The sequence below is a fragment of the Benincasa hispida genome, chromosome 3 (assembly GCF_027475165.1).
Source record: "Benincasa hispida cultivar pf3 chromosome 3, pf3_genome.v1.1, whole genome shotgun sequence".
Classification (NCBI taxonomy): domain Eukaryota; kingdom Viridiplantae; phylum Streptophyta; class Magnoliopsida; order Cucurbitales; family Cucurbitaceae; genus Benincasa; species Benincasa hispida.
Genome location: NC_143480.1, coordinates 41148010 through 41169122, shown reverse-complemented (window position 1 = coordinate 41169122; position 21113 = coordinate 41148010). Strand labels below are relative to the sequence as shown.

The following is a 21113-nucleotide window of genomic DNA, read 5'->3' as shown; positions in this document are numbered from 1 at the left end:
TTCAAATAATAGGATATTGAAAAATCTAAAAAAGCACCAAAAAGGAAATTAAAAAAATAAAATAAAAGTGTTCTTTTCAAGATTTTCACTTCCAAAATTATAAGTTCAACCACAATTCGAATTTATATATATATATATTTTTGGGATAAATTTGTCAAACAAAAGTTTAATATGAAGATAACAAACAAATCTCCCGATGGCGTCATTTTAAAAATCGAGCTAGGTTGAATGTCATTTTGACCAAACGATGAATATGATGATTACAGGATTCCAAATTTCTTCTTCTTCTTCGTTCTTAAAAACCCTAATCTCCATTCCCTTATTGGAGCTTTCTATTCTGTAATGTATTCTCCGATTCGAAGCCATGTCTGACTCTAAATCGCCGCCGCCGATTTGGTCCATAGTAACTCGATCCGTTTGGTTTTACAATCTGGAGTGTTGAGTTCGAGCTGATGGGGTCCATCATAGACGACTTGCCGCCGATTTGGTGATCCACTGGTATTTGTGTCGTTTAGAGATTTAGTCTATAGCTGAAGATTTTCATTTTAATAGTTCATCCTGTACACATCATTTCTATCAATTCATTTTAGTTTATGAACTCATGATTGCCCTCCTGAGGGACAATTTGCATTCAATTTGGCTGATATTTTTTTTCAACTACCCAGGTACTCCTAAATCTGTTGATCGATCACTGATTGGATGTTGATAGGATAGTGGAGGTTGTGAGATTATAGGTCATATCAAGGTATTGGATTTAATGTGCATAGTTAGGGCATTGGTGTTGTACCCTGGTTTCTTAAATTCAACGTTTACTATTTTTTTTCCCTTGAGTTAGAATATGGTATTTGGTGAGCTAAAGGTGAGGGAAGTGTTAGGTTACCAAAATACAGAAAATATATGAAAACAACAAAGAATATTGCAATATCAAGAAGAAAACACAATATTAATAGCCTTTCGATAGAGTTATGTCTCTACCACAACCAATTCAATAAGGACTGAGTTACCAAAATGATCCCACTCCTAAGGTGTCCAACTTCCTTTATTTATAACCAAAGCACCACTAACTAATTACCACTATACCCTCACCACTATCCTACTAATATCCCCAAAATATCCCTAGTTCTGGATTACAGTATCCTAAATTCTGGAGACTGGCAAAGTTTGGTGAGAGGCTCTCAATTGCAAAAGTTTATGAGTGTTAGAATGAGAAGAAGGGCACTGGTTTGTGAAGGGCAGTTGCATTGTGAGAGCCGGGCCTGTAATTTTTTGGCATTTAGGACGAGGGCCATGTAAGGGAGGGCTGTTATGGAGGAGCGTTTGTGAGAGGAGCCATGTTATCTTTTTTCTGCATTTTTGGGCTTGAACATTCTCTGTTGAGCATTTAGGAGAGATGGGGAGCTCCCAAATCACCTTTGTTCCTTGTTGATTAATAAATTGTTGGCGTAGGCTTAACATTTAGGTCTATGCATTTGTCAACTCTCTTTCTCAGAGTTCTCTTGATTTTCTGTTAGCCCTTCCAGTCTCCTTAGTCATTCTTTCCTTCAATGTATTATTCATGATAACAGATACTGAATGTGCATAAATAACTTTCAAGGAAGAAGTTTAAAGAATTTGGTTTCTAGAGGAAGTTTGTTGCTGTTGGCATACAAAAATTGGATCTAAAGCACTACTGGTAGAAAAAAAGAGATTTTTTTGGATAAGAAATGATTTCATTGGTCGAGTGAAATATCCAAAGATATACAAAAGGACCTATCCAAGGGTATACAAAGATGCTTCCAATTTGAAATAAGAAAAGAGAAACCATGATTCTTAATTGTTTGTATATCTTTACACCAAAAAAGGGCGATTGTAATGTTTAACTCTAAAACCTCCATGGAAGAATTGGTGTTGTCTTGAAAAATCCTTGCATTTCTTTCTTCCCAAACCTTCCACAAAAATGCTGAGATGATGCTTGTCCAGATACGTTCTTTGTCAGCCTTAAAAGTATGATCATTAAACAAAGAATTAATCCAAGGGATAGAATCTTAAGGGACAGCTGGAGACCAATGAAAAACTTGTGTGACTTCCGACCAAATATTGGCCACAAATGGGCAATTGATGAATAGATGGCTGTGTGATTCATGGCTATTTGACATGGGCAGCACCATGATGGAGAGAGACAGCTCCAAGGACATCGTTTTTGGAGCCTATCCATGGTGTTGGGACATGTATATGTAATTTCCCATAAAAGGAACTCGATTCCTTTATGGTCTTTAATTTTCCAGACACGCATGAATATGTCTTGTGAACTCCATGGTTGATCCTCAAGGAGGTGTGTGTATAGGGATTTTGTTGAGAAGACTCCACTTTTATAAGGATTCCAGGACCATGTATCAGGGGCTTTTGTCAAAGCAACATTGGGAATGTGGTTTGTAAGCTCTGCCCATTCGATAATTTCATCATCTTTGAAGTTCCTCCTGAAATTCAGTGACCAAAAACCATTACTGTTGTTCCATACATTGTTGATGGATGCTTCCCTGGAATTGGCAATGGCATATAATTTAGGGAAAGCTCAACAGAAGGGGCTGTTACCGTATCATGGATCGGTCCAAAATGCAGTAGAAGCACCATATTTGAGCTTGCAGAGGACATTGTGGTAAATCAGATCTCTTTGCTTCAAAATGTACTCCCATTTGAGAAGATGGTCAACACTGTTCTCTGTTACTGGCCTAGAGTAAATTGCGAAAGACCTGTTCAATTTTATCCACCATAATAGAAGGTGCCTGATAGAGGGACAATAATATAGGCAGATTGATATTGGTTAATGTGGCATTCAATAGGTGAGACGACCACCTTTTGATAGGAAATTATGTTGCCAAGCTTGTAGTTTCTTCCCACTCTTATCCAAAATGGGCTCCCAAAATGAAATGGATAAAGGTTTGCCATGCAGGGGAAGACCCGAATAAAATGCTGTTCATGTACCCACTTTGCATTCATATTTGTTAGCAATGTATTCCACCCATGCCACATCATCGTGAATTCCCAAGAATTCCGATTAATGTCTATTAAGGCCGAGACCGAAGGCATGTTCGAAGAAGTTAATCAAATTGATAAGGTTATCAATCTCTTCCTCCTTGTTGACTGAAACAAGGATTGTATCATCCGTGAATAATAGATGATTGATGTTGATGAAGTTCAAATCATCTTTATATCCTCTAATGTAACTGGAATTTGCCGCTAATGTTAAATTTTTTCCAAGAGAGTCCATGACCATAATGAAAAGGAATGGTGAGAGACGGTCACCTTGTCCAAGTCCTCTCGATGCTTTGAATTTTCCACAGGGTTTGCCATTGCTAATGATAGAAAAGTTGGTGGAAGAAACACAACCTCTAATTCAGTTGCGCCAGTGGTGTCCAAAGCCTTTAATTCTCATCATTTTGTTTAGAAAGTCCTAATCTATTTTATCAAATGCTTTTTCAACGTCAAGCTTAATAACCACTCCTTGGATTCTTCGCCTGTGCCATTCCTCAATAATTTCATTGGCAATGAGAGACGAGTCAATGATTTGTCTTCCTTCCACCAAGGCGGATTGGTAATTCATGATGGTTGAGGGCAACACTTTCTTGAGTCTATTTGAAAGAACTCGAGCAATGATCTTGTATAGACAAGTGGTGAGGCTAATAAGTCTGTAGTTTCCCACTTTCCTAGCATCGATTTCTTGGGGATAAGGGAAATTAATGCTCATTGACATTGGAGTTGATGATGCCCTTTTGAAAAAAAGTCTTGCAACACCCTAAGAAGATCAGGCTTAAGGATGTTCCAGGATCTTTTAAAGAACTCAGTAGTATAACCATCCTGTTTGGGAGACTTATTAGACCCCAAAGCCTAAGCCTAACCGCCAGCCAAATTTCCTCTTCTGTGAAAGGAGTCTCAAGCATGCTGCTCTGTTCAGTGCTGATGGGAGACCAATCAATAGGCTTTGGCAGGAACCTTGTTCCAGAATCCTTTGTGAAGAGCTTTTTTGTAGAATGAGATGAAAGCAGCTTCAATCTCATGGTCTTGGAGCAAACTGATATTCTGTTCACTAAGCACTTCTGTAATGCAACTCTTCCTCTTTTTGGCAGCAGCATATTTGTGGAAGAAGTTGGCGTTTTCATCCCCATTAATAAGCCAATTACCCTTGCACTTTTGCCTCCATCAATTTTCCTCGAGCATTTATAGTTAAGAGTTCCTCTCTGGATCTTTCATCTAAAATCGATGCAAATTAATGGACTCTTCCATGATACCAAACTTAGCATCTCTATCAATGATGGACAGTTCCTGTAAAAGAACATTTTTCCTAGTCCCATTGTTCCCGAAAGTGTTGTGGTTCCACTCCTTGATAGCAGATTTCAGACCCTTCAATTTCATGGTGAAATCGTGGTCAGGCCAACCATTGAGGGGGATATTCCACCAGTCATCAACAAAGGAGAGGAAACCCTTGTGGGAGAGCCACATGTTTTCAAATCTGAATGGGGTGGGTCCCCATTTTTGTTAGCCAAGAGTTTTGTATTGCATGTTTTTCACAACCCCCTCAGTATGTTCTTAATATATCTAGCATCTTTTACATAGAAAATTTAAATTGTTGTACCTTAACGAGACTAATGGAACCTTTGGCATAAGGCATCTGCAATTAGACATGGTTGCAATTCTTTTGGATTGCTATTGAAACAACCTTCTCAAGAAACTAGGAGAACCTCCTGATTTTATATCCCAAAATCGAATAGTTTTTCTTATCCATTCTAGCCTATCCCCTCAAGTTAGAAATGATACGAGGGTTAAACTTCAGGATTTTTTCAACTTTCTAGAATGCTATTAGTGTAGTGAGGGGGAAAACAAGAACACCGCACCTCAATTAAAAATGATTCTCAACTCTAGGTTGAAGGGGAAGTCTCAGACCTAAGACTCTCTTGGGTACATGGTATTTTTCCCCCCTCTCCTTTAATGTAATTGTAGACCAAGCAATTTACAAGAACTAGAAGACAGTCGAATGAACTAAGCAATCTAATCATGCGAAGGTTCCTAGAACTAAGGCACCATTTGATACTGAGTTCAATTCAATTTTCTATTTTTGAAATTTAGGCTTGTTTTCTCATCATTCCTTTACCATAGTTTTTATTTTTTTAAAAAATGAAACATATGAATTCTGAGTCAAATTCCAAAACCAAAAATAAGTTTTTAAATGCTACTTTTTATAATTCTCAAAACATGACTTAGATTTTGAAAATAGTAGAAAGTAGATAAAAAAAAAATCAAAGAAACTCTAAGCTTAATTCTCAAATACCAAAAATCAAATAATTATTAAATAGAGTTTGAGCAATTAGTTTTGCCTCTCTAGATTCTTCGTCATTCTTTTTAATAGAAACAACATTCTGTATATTAGACAATTTAGGCCCCGTTTGGTAACCATTTCGTTTTTTTGTTTTTGTTTTTGAAAATTAAGCCTATTTCCTCTCCATTTCTTACCATGATTTGCATTGTTATCAAGTAGAATAATTGAATTCTTAACCAAATTCCAAAAACAAAAACAAGTATCAGTGTATATGCTTTCCAGAACACCAAGTTTACTGCTGGAAATGATCTGTAAATTGATTCTACTCTAATATACTGGCAACTCTGAAGTCCTTTGAGTTGATTTCATTCAACTGTAATTTGGGTTTCGAATTTACAGACTAGTTTTTTGTGATATGTTTTAAGAAAAATATTTGAATGACTCTGCAGGCCGCCTAGCTTTCTGGTTATGAAAGTCTACACAGGGATGTTGACTATAGCCTGAAAGATTGTTTCTCATTTTTCAGCACCCTTCTAGGGAGCAGAGTCATATTCGAAGAGAAGCGACGGAGGCTATTTGGGCTAACAGAGATTCTTAAGGTAGTTTTTCCCCTTTTGTTTTGGAAGAGTATTTATATTTAACATGGCAGGTTTGATGCAGAGAAATCCATTCTGCTCTACTCCCAGATGGTGTTACAAGTAGAGGTAGATGTGAATTCACGTCTTCCTCAGCTTATTCTTTTTAAAAAGTCATTTTGGTTAAAATACCATTCCGTACCTTGGTTTTTGTTTCTTAATTTCAGTCCATAAATTTCCAAAATGTCCAGAATTTAGTTTATGTACTTTTGACAAATTTTAAAATTAGTCTGTACTATTAGTTTATTGCTAATTTTTTTCCAAACAAAAATGTATATTAACACTCGATCTATAAATTTTAGAAACATATTCACATTGTTATAAAAATTATTCTTATTATTTAACAAATTTCAATAATATTTAGCTTCAAACTATTAATAAGGTCAAATTTTAAGATTTATCGACAGTATGACTAAATTTGGACATTTAAGATTATAGAGGAAGGGACCTAAATTGTGTTTTAACCAATAATTTTTGTTTATTTGCATCCAATTGTTGGAGCTTCTTGTTCAATCTGTGCCTAGAGGAAACCCTTTGTATTGACACATTTTTTTTTTAATATAATGGTAGTTGAAGAAGTTTTTCTTGTCCTGGTAGCTTTCCCATGTGTTGATTTTATGCCTTCAGTTCTCGTATATCTCTCTCTTTTAATGAGAGAGTTCTTCTCTAATAGAAAAGAAAAAGAATGACTGTGTGATGTTTCATCTCATATCTAGAGTATAGTTAGGTTGTGGATGGTAAATTATCTACGTTACTGCTAGTTAATGATTGTTTCAGGCTTCGGTTTGATTGTGTTTTATGACATTCTTTTGTCTCATTCTAAAGCTTATTGTGCCTTTTTGATATTATTGAATGAAGGTATTATTTTCAGGCTCATGGTTATTATTTCACAAGTTCCTTCCTTTGTCTCGGTTCTCCTATATTTTATCGAGGATCATTGGTTCTTTTACGTTGTGTATGCGAACATGAATGTAGCTCGCCAATTATCGACATATATTTCTTTTGTTGAAGTCATTTGTACCATTCTCTCCATACTTAATGGATTCTACAAGGATAGGTGTAGTTCAAGATGAACTCAAATATTTTTCTTTGTTTATTTATCGGTTTTTCTTTTTGGACTATGAATACAAGGTCAGATATCAATCTGTCACTTCTGTAATGGGTCCTATGTTTTAGGATAAGCATAAAAGTGAGTTGTTATTGGTCCTACCCCTTGTCTTTTGATTGCTCTCACTAGTTGAATCCTCCATTATTGGGAAATATATTTCACAGATACAAGTGAAATGATTTATCTTATGGTCTAATCCAACATATGGAGATGAGCAACCTGATTTTCCTTTTTACAATATTTGAGAAGATTTTGTGCCCTGTGCTTAGTGAATTAAATTTTAGTCTTGGTCTTAAACTCAAATGATAGGTGAAATGAATATTAAATTTTAGTTATGGAAATGTGTTTGAAGTACTAAGATGACAATAATGTTTTAGTATCACACAAATTTATATAATTTAAAAAAAAATGTAATTTGAATATCCATTGATCAGCATTAGCTACATTATGATGATCATTAATCAATTATTAAGAGTGATTAATTACATTGTGACGGTCACAATCTAATAATTTATTCTCTTGCTCTCCGTCCCATTGTCCCAGTTGTCTATCCTTTATAAAGTCTTTAAACTTAAATAATTGGAAGAAGCATGTACTTAAATAATGGTGATAAGCATATTATTGGCTCAAATCTCTTGTTTTAATTTTTGACGTCTCTCCTTCCTACAATAATTTGCAGAGAACCCTACAAAAATCTATATTTGGGCAATTATCAGAATTTATATTATTCAATTATTTTCCATTATTTAGTTTTTGTTTTAATAATGTATAATTTACATATTCCAGCTATCTTTCAGTGTGCCATCTCTTTATTATTATTATTATTATTTTAATAATTTCATCAAGATCTTCCTCTCTCCAAATCTATGTCAAATAACTTCTTATTCAAGAAAAAGCTCCTTTTTTTTTAAGAGAAAAAATAGCGTAGAAAAATAGAATCTCTGAAAACATAATACCTATACATTTGGATGTATTGAATTACAATTTTTTTTTTTTAAAGATAAAAAAAAAAAGAAGAAGGTAAGTATGTGAAAACCCAAAATAATAGAAAAAGGAAAAAAAGAAGGAAGGGAAAAAGAAAGAAAGATTGTGGGACATGAAGCCATGCTGTGTAATTTGTTTGGTTGCTCTGGAAATGGGAAACAAAAAAGGCAATTGGAGTTGTGAGCTTAAAAACATCCATGTGCTTCTTTGGACCACCTTGTCATTTTTATTTGGTCCCCTAACCCCACTTTCCTTTCCTTTCCTTTTTTCTTTGCTTGATAACTCGATATGGAGACCCTACTCCTCGCGAGAGCTTCCACTCCACTTGCCTTCCCTGCCTCGAGAATAGCTTCAATTCTTCACACAACAAGACTTTTAACTGTGTTGTAACACTTTTCAAAGCTTTTCTCCATACTCACCTACATTTTCTTAGTACCCTTAACCTAACTTACTTGTTATTATATAGATTTATCATATATGGTAATAGTTTGATCTCAATCATTACCAACTTCTATCTATTTTGTGATGCATAAGGCTTTATTACCATGATGGAGGTGGAAGGAATCAATCCGTAAAAAGAAAATTTAGTTGAAGTTAGGGATGATAATGATGCAAAGCAGCAGTAGAAATGTGGATGTCGTCTGTTTATCTATTTAATGGAGGTGGAACCGAAGCATAAAGAAAACTAGTTCAAGGCAGGGCTGACAACGATGTAAGGTGCGGGTGAGGACAACTGGATAAGGATGCCTTCCACTTCCCCACCCTAATGCGGATTGGAGAGTGGTGATCCTAGTTTTATCTTATATATTATTTTACTTCATTATTAATATATATATATATATATATGATAATGTCCTATTAATTATTATAATACTTATTTTAAGTTAGATTAAAATAGATTTAAGAAGGGAGTGAAAACTTAAAAAAAATCTAATGACTTTGACTGGCGGTTGAGCGACTAAAGCAATAGTAGGTAAGAAGTAGAAGATGAAGATTAAAGAATGAAGTTGATGATGAACAAGGCTGTAAATCATGATTTAGATAGTGAGATAGAAGAGAAGAATGAAGATTTAATTACGATTCCGGATTTTTCTTTTAATTTTTTATGTTTTTATCATTTTTAATTTATTTTGTTTTGGATTACTTGATTTAAGTAGACTTTTATGTTTGGGAGTGATTTTAAAATGATTAAAATTACTTTTGTCATTTTTAAAATCACCGTGGAACATGTTTAATCCTTCGAAACTAATTTTGATGATATGAAAATTATATTTAAAAGTGTAAATAAAAAACTAATTTTTTGAGTAATTAAAAGTATGTTTTTGAGTGATTTTAAAATGAAAAAAAAATAGATGATTTAAAAATCATTCTGAAACACACATTTAAATAAAATGGATTGTGGGTTGGGTTTTTTTAAGTGGTTGAGCTTAAATTTGAAAAAAAAAAAATCGACTATCCCCTTTACGTATCTAAAAATAAAAGAATTTAAAAAACCATATATTTCAAATCACGTATCTGGCCATATCTATATTTGATACGTATTTGATACCAATTCTATACACAATTAGAAGTATCTGTGCTTCCTAGTTTCCAAAGTATTTCTCTTTAACCAACTTATTTCATAAACACATTTTTCCAAAAATTATTTTGAGTAATTGTTAAACAATATTTTTTTTCGAAATTAAGCATTAGAAAAGTTAAACCAAATACACCCAAACCTTCTAATGAATCACATTTAATTTACAAGTATATATCTCTTGGTGAAAATTGAGTTTTAAAAGAAAATTGACTTTTGAGAATCCCACATTGGTTAAGTTGGGGAATGCACTCTTCTTTTTATACTCCCATGTTGGACCTTGGGTTTGGCCCTTAAGGATAGCTATGTTTTGGAGGGAGTGAGGAGATAGATCAATGCGGTGAGTGAAACGTGTCCTTTTAATAAAAATTATCATTTTTTTATTATTATTATTTTCTAAAATTTAAGTTAAGTGGAGTTGGTCTCAGTTGCTGGTCTTCCCCGCATCGACTTCCATGCACACGTTCTGTGGTTGGACGCGATTCTCTCATTCGGTAATTTCACGTTGCAGTTGGGTTTTGAGGCTTATAAAAGGTGCAACTCTCAGCACCTTTTTGCATCAAATCACTCATTCTTTTCTCTTCACGATGGAATTTCTCCTAATCCACTCCATTTTGTTATTTCGTTCTTTCGAGCAAATCAGCTTGAAGGTGTGAGTTCTCGGTCGGTAATTGTGCATTTTCAATCAAGTTTTTTTTGGGTTATTTTATCCTAGAGACGACGTGGCAGTATCTTGACCTATTTGCATACTTGGGCAAAGCTGCAAAACGTCTTAATGAGAGTGAGATCCGCGACTCAGCCTGTAACGAGCTTCTGTTTTGTATGTTCCGTTCTTTACCCGATCATCATTTCCTGACTGTTCGCTACTATCCCGTTTCACTATCAGAGGGTTACCATTTCCAACAGTTTTAAGACGATTCATTTGCCAATTCTGTAATGACCCTCACAAGTAACAACGACATTATGACATCCGATATCAACCATCCATTCCGGTTTGAAGGAGCAACTTCAAACGGTGGAAGCAAAAGATACCTAAGATATCCATGAATGAATTTGATAAATGCGAATATTCTAGTCAGGCTAAAATTACTAAAACTCTGCATAAATCTGTACTTAGGATTTCTAAGCCTCTAGATTTAATCCATTTTGATTTATGTGAATTTGATGGCATATTGGCTAGGAACAGTAATTTTTTTTTTTATTACTTTTATTGATGACTACTCTGATTTTACTTTTGTATATTTGCTGAAAAACAAAAGATGCGTTTGATACCTTCAAATTGTTTGTGTCTGAAGTAAAGAATTAGTTTAATAGAAAGGTTAAAAGACTTCAAAGTGATAGGGAAACTGAGTATGATTTAGACAGCTTTAAAGAGTTCTTCAACTCACATGGAATAATACACGAAAACACTACACCTTACTCTCCTGAAAAGAACGGAAAAGTCAAAAGGAAAAATAAAACTTTAGCTGAGCTAGTAGTTGCTAGTTTACTTAGTTCAGGAGCTGTGTCTTATTGGTGGAGTGAAATCATCCTTACCGTGTGTTATGTCCTAAACAGAATCCCAAAGTCTAAAAACACAACTTCACCTTACGAAATCCTCAAGAATAAAAAGACCAAACCTGTCATATTTTAAAACATGGGGTTCTCTAGAATATTTAAGGATTCCAGAACCTAAAAGAAGAAAGCTAGCTAGTAGAGCCTATGAGTGTGTTTCTATAGGTTATGCCATAAATAGTAAAGCCTATAGGTTCTATGATCTAGTAAACCAAGTTATCATTGAGTCAAATGATGCTGACTTCTTTGAGGATAAATTTCCTTTTAAATCGAGCAATAGTGAGGGCTCGGGATCCAGTAGTCTAACCCTAGTTAGAAATCCTACCTTTACAGAGGAAACCGACCCAGAACCTAGAAGAAGAAAAAGAGCTAGAACCGCCAAGGATTTCAGGGATGACTTCCAGACCTATAATGTAGAAGAAGATCGCAAAGATCTAAAATCTACTTTGTCCTTAGTAGATACTAACTTATGGCAAGAAGCCATAAATGATGAGATGGACTCTCTTGAGTTAAATAGGACTTGGCACTTAGTAGATCTACCCCTAGGTTGCAAGGCAATAGGGTGAAAATGGATCTTAAGGAAGAAACTTAGACCTAATGGAACAGTTGACAAGTTTAAAGCCTGGTTAGTGGTAAAAGGCTTTAGACAAAGAGAAAACATAGACTTCTTTGACACCTTCTCCTTGTCACTAGAATTACCTCAATCCGTGTCTTGTTCTCTCTCGCTGTCCTTTATAACTTCGTAGTACATCAGATGGATGTAAAGACCGCCTTCCTAAACGGTGAACTTGGAGAAGAGATTTACATGAAACAACTTGAGGGTTTTGTAGTCCATGGTCAAGAAAATAAGGTTTATAAACTAGACAAATCTCTCTATGGTCTGAAACAAGCTCCTAAGCTTGCATGAAAAATTTGATAACCTAATCCTATCTAAAGGTTTCAAGGTTAATGAAAGTGATAAATGCATCTACCATAAGGTTGAAAATGATCTTTGCATTATCCTGGGTCTGTATGTAAATGATTTGTTAATATTTGGATCAAACTTGCATGTCATAAATGATGTGAAATCTACGTTGAGTGCAAACTTCGACACGAAAGACTTAGGAGAAGCAAGTGTAATCTTAGGCATAAAAGTGACTAGGTTTGAAAAAGGGAATTTCTTTGGATCAATCTCATTATGTAGAAAAGGTTTTAAAGAAATATAATTACTTTGAATGTAAACCAACACGTATACCTTATGACCCTAGTGTTAAGTTGTTCAAGAATACCGGTGATAGTGTTAATCAAGTATTAATCAATCTAAGTATGCGAGCATCATAGGCAGTCTAAGATACGCTGCTGACTGCACTAGAATTGACATAGCTTATGGTGTAGGATTACTTTGTAGGTTTACAAGCAGACCTAGTAAAAAGCATTAGAATGCTATAAAAAAGGGTTATGAGATACTTGAAGAAAACCCAAAACCTAGGATTACATTATCAGAAGTTTCCCGCTGTCCTGGAAGGGTTTAGCGATGCTGACTGGAACTTCCTCTCGGATGATTCAAAGACTACAAGTGGCTATATCTTTAATATAACAGGCGAAACTGTCTCTTGGAAGTCCAAGAAATGGACTATTTTAACCCAATCTACGATGGAATAAAAAATGATAGCACTAATTTCAGCTAATGAAGAACCAAATTGACTTAGAAGTCTATTATCAGAGATACCCTTATGGAAAAAGCAAGTACCAGCCATATTGACCATTGCGATAGTACTGTAGCAATCGTATAAGTTAAGAACCGTTATTACAATGGAAAGAGATGACAAATACGTCGTAAGTACAGTACCATTAGAGAGTTTCTCACTACTGATGCAGTTAGAATGGATCATATACGAACTGATAAAAATTTGGCAGATTCTTTGACGAAAGTGAAGGAACTCCGTTTATAGAGGACCTTTGAGCGGAAGCGGATCGTCCAAATCCCATTGTGAATGAACTCATACAGAACAAATTATGCATCAAACTTAAATTACAACGTGCTTTCGAAATAAAAACAAAGGTTGAGAGATTATACCTTTGAAGAGTCGTTCTTCAAGTAAATCCCTCGAACGAACTCGTTCACGAATGCAGCGAATAAGTCTCGAACTCCCTCGAACAATCAACAAGCAGCAACTCGATCCTCGAACCAACCGAACACTACCATTAGGATACCTTGGTATTCTCGGTGTGAGAATCCAGGAGTGGTGGGCTCTGGCTAATTTTGGTTAGAGGGAAAGCTTGGTGTGGAGGAGGATGACGATTGTGTAGGGAATAACACTATCGTGTAGGCGAACGAGTCTATCACATAGACTTCCTACTCAATCGTTTAGATAATGAGGCTTTCATATAGGCTCTGAAGAATTATGTTCTAAGACTTTCTTACTCGATCGTTAATCGCGCTTTTTGTTCACTACACTTTGGAATAATTAAAACAATTTTATTTATCCTAATTTGTCATAAAACTAAATAACTACCCACTAAGGGTGGTTATGGAGAAAAAGAAGTTAATTATCAAATAATTAATAAATATAAATAAATATGATAACTAACTTATCATATTATATTTATAACCTATAGTTTTAATATTGCATCATATACAATATATAAACTATAGTTCTTTTTTTCTATTTTATGACATTTAATATAAATCATATTTATATTAAATTTAATAATATGAATCTCATTCATAGAAAATATATTTGAATCATAATCAAAATTTGTTCCTCCAATTAAACAATAATATATCAAATACACTATAAAAATTAAATCATATATAATTGAATTAATTGAATTATATCATATATAATCAAATTCCCTCTCTTTAATTTCATTTCAAATTAACCCAAAAACTGATTCTCAACTAAATCCATTGAACTACCAAGGGGACCTTATGGACCTATAGCTTGAAGCTCCAATGGTACGTGAATAACTAACTAAATTCTTTAATCACATTATCCACCATTCCTTAATTGTCAGACACTTCACTAAAGATCGACAGTTGCACTCTTTGCACTACAGATATATTTTTGTGCCCATTGGATATAACCAATCAACAAAATGATGACCTTTCACAAATCGCTCGTAAGTATAGTTGGGCCAATTTACCATTTTTCCCTTGTAGTTACATCTAACTCCTTAAGTACCACTGATCCCTCGATCCCTCAAATGAACAATAGATCATAGTCCCACTATGACTAAATCCCTCTCAGGCCAAGAGAGGATGTGGTGCCACATTGTTCAAGCCTCGGAATTAGCCCTTAAGGGAGAAATTTATCTACTTATCCCTGCTTTAGGGAATAAGTAAATTTCATCTTGTGTATCTGAGTTCCCAGCTTCCCAATCAGATGAATCCCTAAAATGGTAGGCTTGTTGAGTCGACGATCTGGCTGCTCTCACCCATGCAAATCAAAGGACCGCCCTTATAGACAGGAGTTCACAACTCACTCAGAATTAAGGTCATGTTGCCTATGGTCTTCCTAGTGAAATGAAAGTCTCAATTTTGAACGATGTTATATAACGAGACTAAACATTTGATGATCTGGTCTTATACAAACTCCTTTGTATAGAATATCCCCGCTCACATGTCTAATATATTGATCAGGATCAGATTATTTGTAGCACTTTACAACATTTGTAACACCTACAAAGCGGGCCATACTCGTAGTGTCACCAGGATAAAGTATCCATCCTTATCCATATACTACAGACCATTTAGGTTATCATTTAAACACGATCCACTTGTATGTCTCCACATACATGTTTAAGTTACAACGATAACCATGGATCTTAGTTTATTGGTTTGTGGTTAACGAAACTAAAATATCATATATTTCATAGACAATGTGAATAAAATATCATATATTATAAATAACAGAATGTTTGTTCATACAGGTGTTTACAAACTATAGGACCTTGCGAGATTTAGGGCATCAAACCTAACAAAAAGGACTGGCCAGAGAGAAGGTTTTCAGAACCTCAGAAAGGATGAGACTTATGCCTATAGAAAGATGAATCACTGATCACAAGTAATATATAATGAATCATGCTAAAATAAACACATAGTTCCATTCCTATGACTTAGAGTCTGAGCATGATATCCTGAAGCATAAGAGAGGTTGAACTCAGTTCTTAATGAGATTTATACTTGATATCAAGTGGGGTACCGAGCTATATGAGTACTTTTGATAGACTCACCTATGTGAATGTGGAAGTGGGGGCCGTTTCCTATAGAGGTTTTTAGGTAAACTCTCTAGAGCATTCACTAAATCGGGATACATGTGCTAGGCCTTAAAGCAGGGGCTGTTGAACTACACCCTAATGGCACTGTGTGTGAGATGTTGTCAAAGATAGAGTTCAAAACCAAGGGTTCCTCTAGTATATTTTGAATCATCTACACTACGTAAAGGTTCAAGTTGTAAGACACATTTATTGCACAATGTTGTATAGACTGAAACTACTTGATGGAAAGTGTTTTTCCTTATGTTTTTTAAATTTTCAAGTAGGGGATTGTTGGTGAAAATTGAGTTTTAAAAGAAAATTGGCTTTTGAGAATCCCACATTGGTTAAGTTGTGGAATGCACTCTCCTTTTTATACTCCTATGTTGGACCTTGGGTTTGGGCCCCAAGGGTACCCATGTTGTAGAGGGAGTGAGGAGACCCACCAATGTGGTCCGATGGAAATCCTACGTGCACCGTCGTCAGGATGGATGTGGCGAGGAGAGTGTGTGTCTTTTTATTATTATTTTTAAAATTTTTTTAATTAAGCAGAGTTGGACTCAGCCGTTGGTCTTCCGCCCGTGTCGACTGTCGCATGCACGTTCTGTGGCTTGACGTGATTCCCTTCTCTGACAGTTTTGGGTTTCGAGGCTTATAAAAGGCGCAACTCTTAGCACTTATTTGTATCATATCACTCATTCTCTTCTCTTCACAACGAAATTTCTCCCAATCCACTCCATTTTTTTTCGTTCTTTCGAGCAAATCAGTTTGAAGGTGTGAGTTCCCGGTCGGTAACGATGCAATTTCGATCGAGATTTTTTTGGGTTGTTTTATCCTGGGACGACATGGCAGTATCCTTGACCTGCTTACACACTTGGGTAGAGCCGCGAAACGTCTTAAAAGAGCGAGATCTGCGACTCAGCCTGTAACGAGCTTCTATTTTGCAGGTTCCGTTCTTTGCCCGACTGCCATTTTCTGACCGTTCGCTACTGTCCTGTTTCACCATCAGAGGGTTGCCGTTTCCAACAATATCCATCATTGTTAACTAATTAGTTTAGTAGAATGAAACTTTACCTTTTCTGAAAAAGATCTTCTAATAGAAATTTAGACAAAAAGAACTTTCATCTTCAGGAGTTTCGAGATCCGCAACTCAGCCTGTAATGAGCTTCTATTTTGCAGGTTCCGTTCTTTGCTCAACTGTCATTTTTTGACCGTTCGCTACTGTCCCATTTTACCATCAGAGGGTTGCTGTTTCCAACAATATCCATCATAATTAACTAATTAGTTTAGTAGAGTGCAACTTTACCGTTTTTTGAAAAAGATCTTCTAATAGAAATTAAGTAGTGTAGCGCGACAAAAAGAACTTTTCAGGAAGTTTTGTGATTGTTTAGGTATAAATTAAAAAGAAAAAAAAAATTTTTTTGTGAATTTTGTAAATTTTAAACATCTTTCAATAGTTTTTTCTCTCAATAAATTACTTATTTTCTAGAGATAATTAGACATATCTAGTTGGTGAAATAAATTTGTTTAATAACAATTTTAGGATTTAATATTTGTATGCACACACCATTTTTTTAAGTACAATTAGAATAGGAGAATTCAAACCACAAAATTTCGTGGTTTCTAGCCACATTCAGATACCAATTGAATTAGGTTCGATTTGACATGTACATACCCATTTAGTTTATCAATGTGTTTTTTCACCATTAAAGAGTAGTTATATATTAATACATTAAAATATCATATATTTAGAAAAGTAAAAATAATAAGATTCGAACTATCTTATGATTAATAAGAGCTATGCAACAAAAATCGTAGTGTATATGTGTGTGTGTGTATATATATATATATATATATATGTAAAAGCTTACTTGGATACCACATTAGCTTTAATCAGAACTAATTAATTTACAGCTTTCGAGGTTAACTTTTTTTTTGTTTATTGTAATTATTTAACTTCAAATTTAAGATTAGTTCGACAAAATTATATTAATAAAATACTAAAACATATAAATGAGGTATGACAAGTCATCTTCATATAATCTATTTTTTATAAATATTATTACAAATCACATCATAGTTGACATTTAGTTTATGCTCCTCGAGAGGCCAATACTTCAGGCCCATGAATCAGTGTGGAATGAATGTTATAAGAATAATATCTCCAAAAAAAATTAGAAAATACAAAACTTTCTATATTGAAGAGAATCTGAGTCTAACAAATCTACGTTGTCTCATTAATTAAGACAATTTTACTCATTTTAACGCCTGAGTTTCACGGATAATTATCTCTCAAGATAGAATATATTACATTTCTTATGCAAGCAACCGTTCGTCCATTAAACTCGACAAACCGTGCTTTCTGGAAATAAACCGAATTTCAAAATTTTTATAAAAAGTAAGAAAGTTCCATAGGAACAAAGTGCTCATGGAAAAGTTTTTTTAACGCAATTTGAAGAATATGCATATTTATAGACTATTCACGGATATTTAAATAATCATATCTCTCTTTTAAGTTGGTTAATTATGAAAAAGGATATTCATTTAGAGTGCTAAATTCATGCAATTTATTTATTTTTGTTTTGGTTGCAAGGGAAAATATTAAATAAAAGAAAAGATGTCTTGATAGACAATTCCTATATATACAAAAGCATGAAAGTTGTCATTGGAAAAGAAAAAAATGTGTATCAAAGGAGAAGGAGATAGAATGGAGCTATGGCTTTCCTAGGCTTAGACTACCTCTACATTTTTCATCCCTTTTAAAGGTGTTCTCTCTCATCAAAATCTTAAGGAAATAAAGTAACACTCAAAGTCAAGGCCTCAATCCTATACCATTTTTTTCATCTATTTATTGTTATTTTTGCATCCACTATACATTTTAGACTAGACTTCTTTAAATTTCATATCAAACATTATACAAATCTTTTAAAATTTAACAATCAAAATTTAACTATATTTTTTCTTTTTCTCGTGAAGTTTAACCATTACTAAGGTGGAGACTGAAATTCAACTAAACTACACTTGAATTGACGCAAAATTTAAGTATCTAATATCTTATTATTAATATCCAAAAATGAGATCATATAAAACGAAAAGTTTATCTCCTCAAAAGTAAAAGTAGATAGAAGAGATGCCATAGAGGTTAGACCACGACCAACTTGCACATGTCAACATCAAACACTCCTAACTTCCAACCCTTAACCTAAATTCAACTAAATACAACTAAAATCTTAGCCCTTCAAATGTTTTTTTTTTTTTTTAAAAAAAAAGAAATTATTTTTTTTTAAAAAAATGAGAAATTGATAACTCTTAATGGACCAAGTGAGCTTTGGTTCAAAGAGTTTCGACCTTGGTATTCTGACATTTAATATAGTACTACAATAAAATTGTTATAGAGCATGACAATTGTTGAGTCATATGACATTATATTTGAAAAAAAAGTATAACAATTACCTTCATACAATAAATATATCTTAGTAACTCTTTTTTCCACCTAACAATAAATCTTCAATTATTTTTTACCCTATGCTACATTCAAATTATTTACGAATGAGATTATTAAAAAACCATAATTTTTATGCATTTGTAAGGTTCTAAATGATAAATTTTATAAGTTAATATTTTGAGAAACTCATTTCCTTGGAGATATGTCATCAAATTTAATGGCAACAAATTCAAATTTGTATTAAATTAGAAGGAGATTGATATATATGAAAAAAAATTAATTTTGGATAGCACGTCAATGACATAGTTGGGAAAAAAAATAATTAGATATCTATCTGTCTACTCTACAATAAAAACATCCCTCTATAATTTTTTAAAAAATAATTTATACTCATTTCCATCCCTTGATTTAAGTTTATTAATGTTTTAGTTCAGTTTTTTCTAAAGAATATAATGGTGAATATTGAAATTACAATCTAACGCGATTGAGCTATGCTTATTTTAACTTTTTAATTTAAATATTCTATAATCTTTCATAAAAAAAATAAAAATAAAGATAAAATATGATACATATATATAATAACCTAATTAGTATTTTACAAATCAAATATATGATATATCATATATATGTGTAGTTCAACTCTAGAAAAAGTCATAAGAATTTTAAACAAAGTTTGTACTAGTCGTCATTTTACATGTCAATTAAAATAACGCTTTAAATTCTTATCTAAATTTACGTTATTATTGATGTAACTATGAATTAATTATATGAACCGTCATTTAATAATTTGATTTCTTGAATCGTTCATATAGAATGGTTGTAGTTTTTTAGAATATGGCTAGCAAATATATATATATATATATATATTTTAAAAAACAAGTTGGTTGGTATTTAGATAACTTTCCACTTTAAACTAAAAAAGTAAATGATTTTACATGGTAAATCACAAATAAATGATTTTAATGAGTCTAATTTAAAATCAATTTTACCAAATACCAAAAAAAAAAAAAACTGTTAATTTTTTTTCTATAAATTTCAAACGATTTTGCTGATTTTATTACAATATCCAAACTTATTATTCCTAAATATATAATTATTATATAATGATTAATCAAACTCGTCAAATCAAGTTCCACAATAAATTTTTCAACCAATTTTCTTTTTTCATCAGCTAATAATTCATTTTTCAATATGATAAAAAGAAAAATTAATGTTTGGTAGATTTAGGTAATACTTATAATTCATTATCAAGTTGTTTTAAATCCAATCGATAATTATGAACTTTAATTAATATTTAATACAGCTTAGTGACAATGGGAAAATACAATTATGTGTCTTACAATTTACAAACAAAATTTCAAGGTAATGTAATAATCAATTGAAATATATAGTAATTAACAAAATCCATTTAGTAATGCAATAGAGATGGAATTAAATATAATTAAGGACTCATTCAAAGTTGAAGCTACTCCATCTATTATTTTTATACAATAAGTTATATATATATATATATAATCAGAACTTAAAATAGTAGCCACCTAACTTATGGTATATGATCTTCTAATCAAATTTTATAGGAAATTTGTAGGATGGTCCCCATTTAAGGTTCCACTCGAAATTTGGCTTCACTTTAAAAAAATATTCGAAGTTTGGCCTTCTACTTATGTCAGTTGCGTGTGAAAGTACCGTTTATCTCTAAAATGTGCGTGAGGCCAGACGCAATCCAGATTTCTCGCTCATTCCTCATGTTTCTTCATCTTGTTCCTTTTGCTCCTTCATCTCGTTCCCCAATTCACGTTGCTTTCCATTTTTCCCTTAATTTTCCCTTTTGAATTCTTCCTCTCACTTCTTTCTCATCAATTTTGTAGTTTTTTCCTTTGAGTTTTTCCTTCATTTGAATTCTCACTCTCGCTTCTTCTGATTCACGCTCCAACTTACATCTTAGATTCGAGAAGAAGAAGAAGATGTTGACATAAACAGAAGAAATCACCGAAAAAGGAGGGCAACTGAAGAAAATAGGGTGAGAAGGAAATCTTGCCAGAAAAACGGAAGAAAAGAAAAAAAGAGCGAAATGAAGATGGTGAGTTTAGATTTAAGTGATAGGTTATAAGAGCAACAAATATAACAAATCAAATTTGAGGAAGGAAAAATAATGTATCAAATATAGACTGGAGTTGTTAAATTGTTTAACCCAAAAGTCAAACACCTCTCAAGATATTTTGATTGGGCTTTTCAATAGAAAATAGAACATCAAATTGAATTGTAAAGTTAAACTACATTATAAA

General features: G+C 33.3%; 1 long non-coding RNA gene across 2 annotated transcripts; it reads left to right on the top strand.

The window, feature by feature from the left end:
- The first annotated feature begins 93 nt into the window (after positions 1 to 93).
- On the top strand, positions 94 to 7134 carry LOC120074065 (uncharacterized). Of its 2 annotated transcripts, none has more exons than XR_005480878.2 (4): positions 94 to 498; positions 666 to 745; positions 5740 to 5889; positions 6797 to 7134. It is a non-coding gene; the product is annotated as an uncharacterized LOC120074065 (long non-coding RNA). The 2 variants fall into 2 exon arrangements; XR_016528070.1 differs by having other exon boundaries at positions 6784 to 7134.
- Positions 7135 to 21113: the final 13979 nt, after the last annotated feature.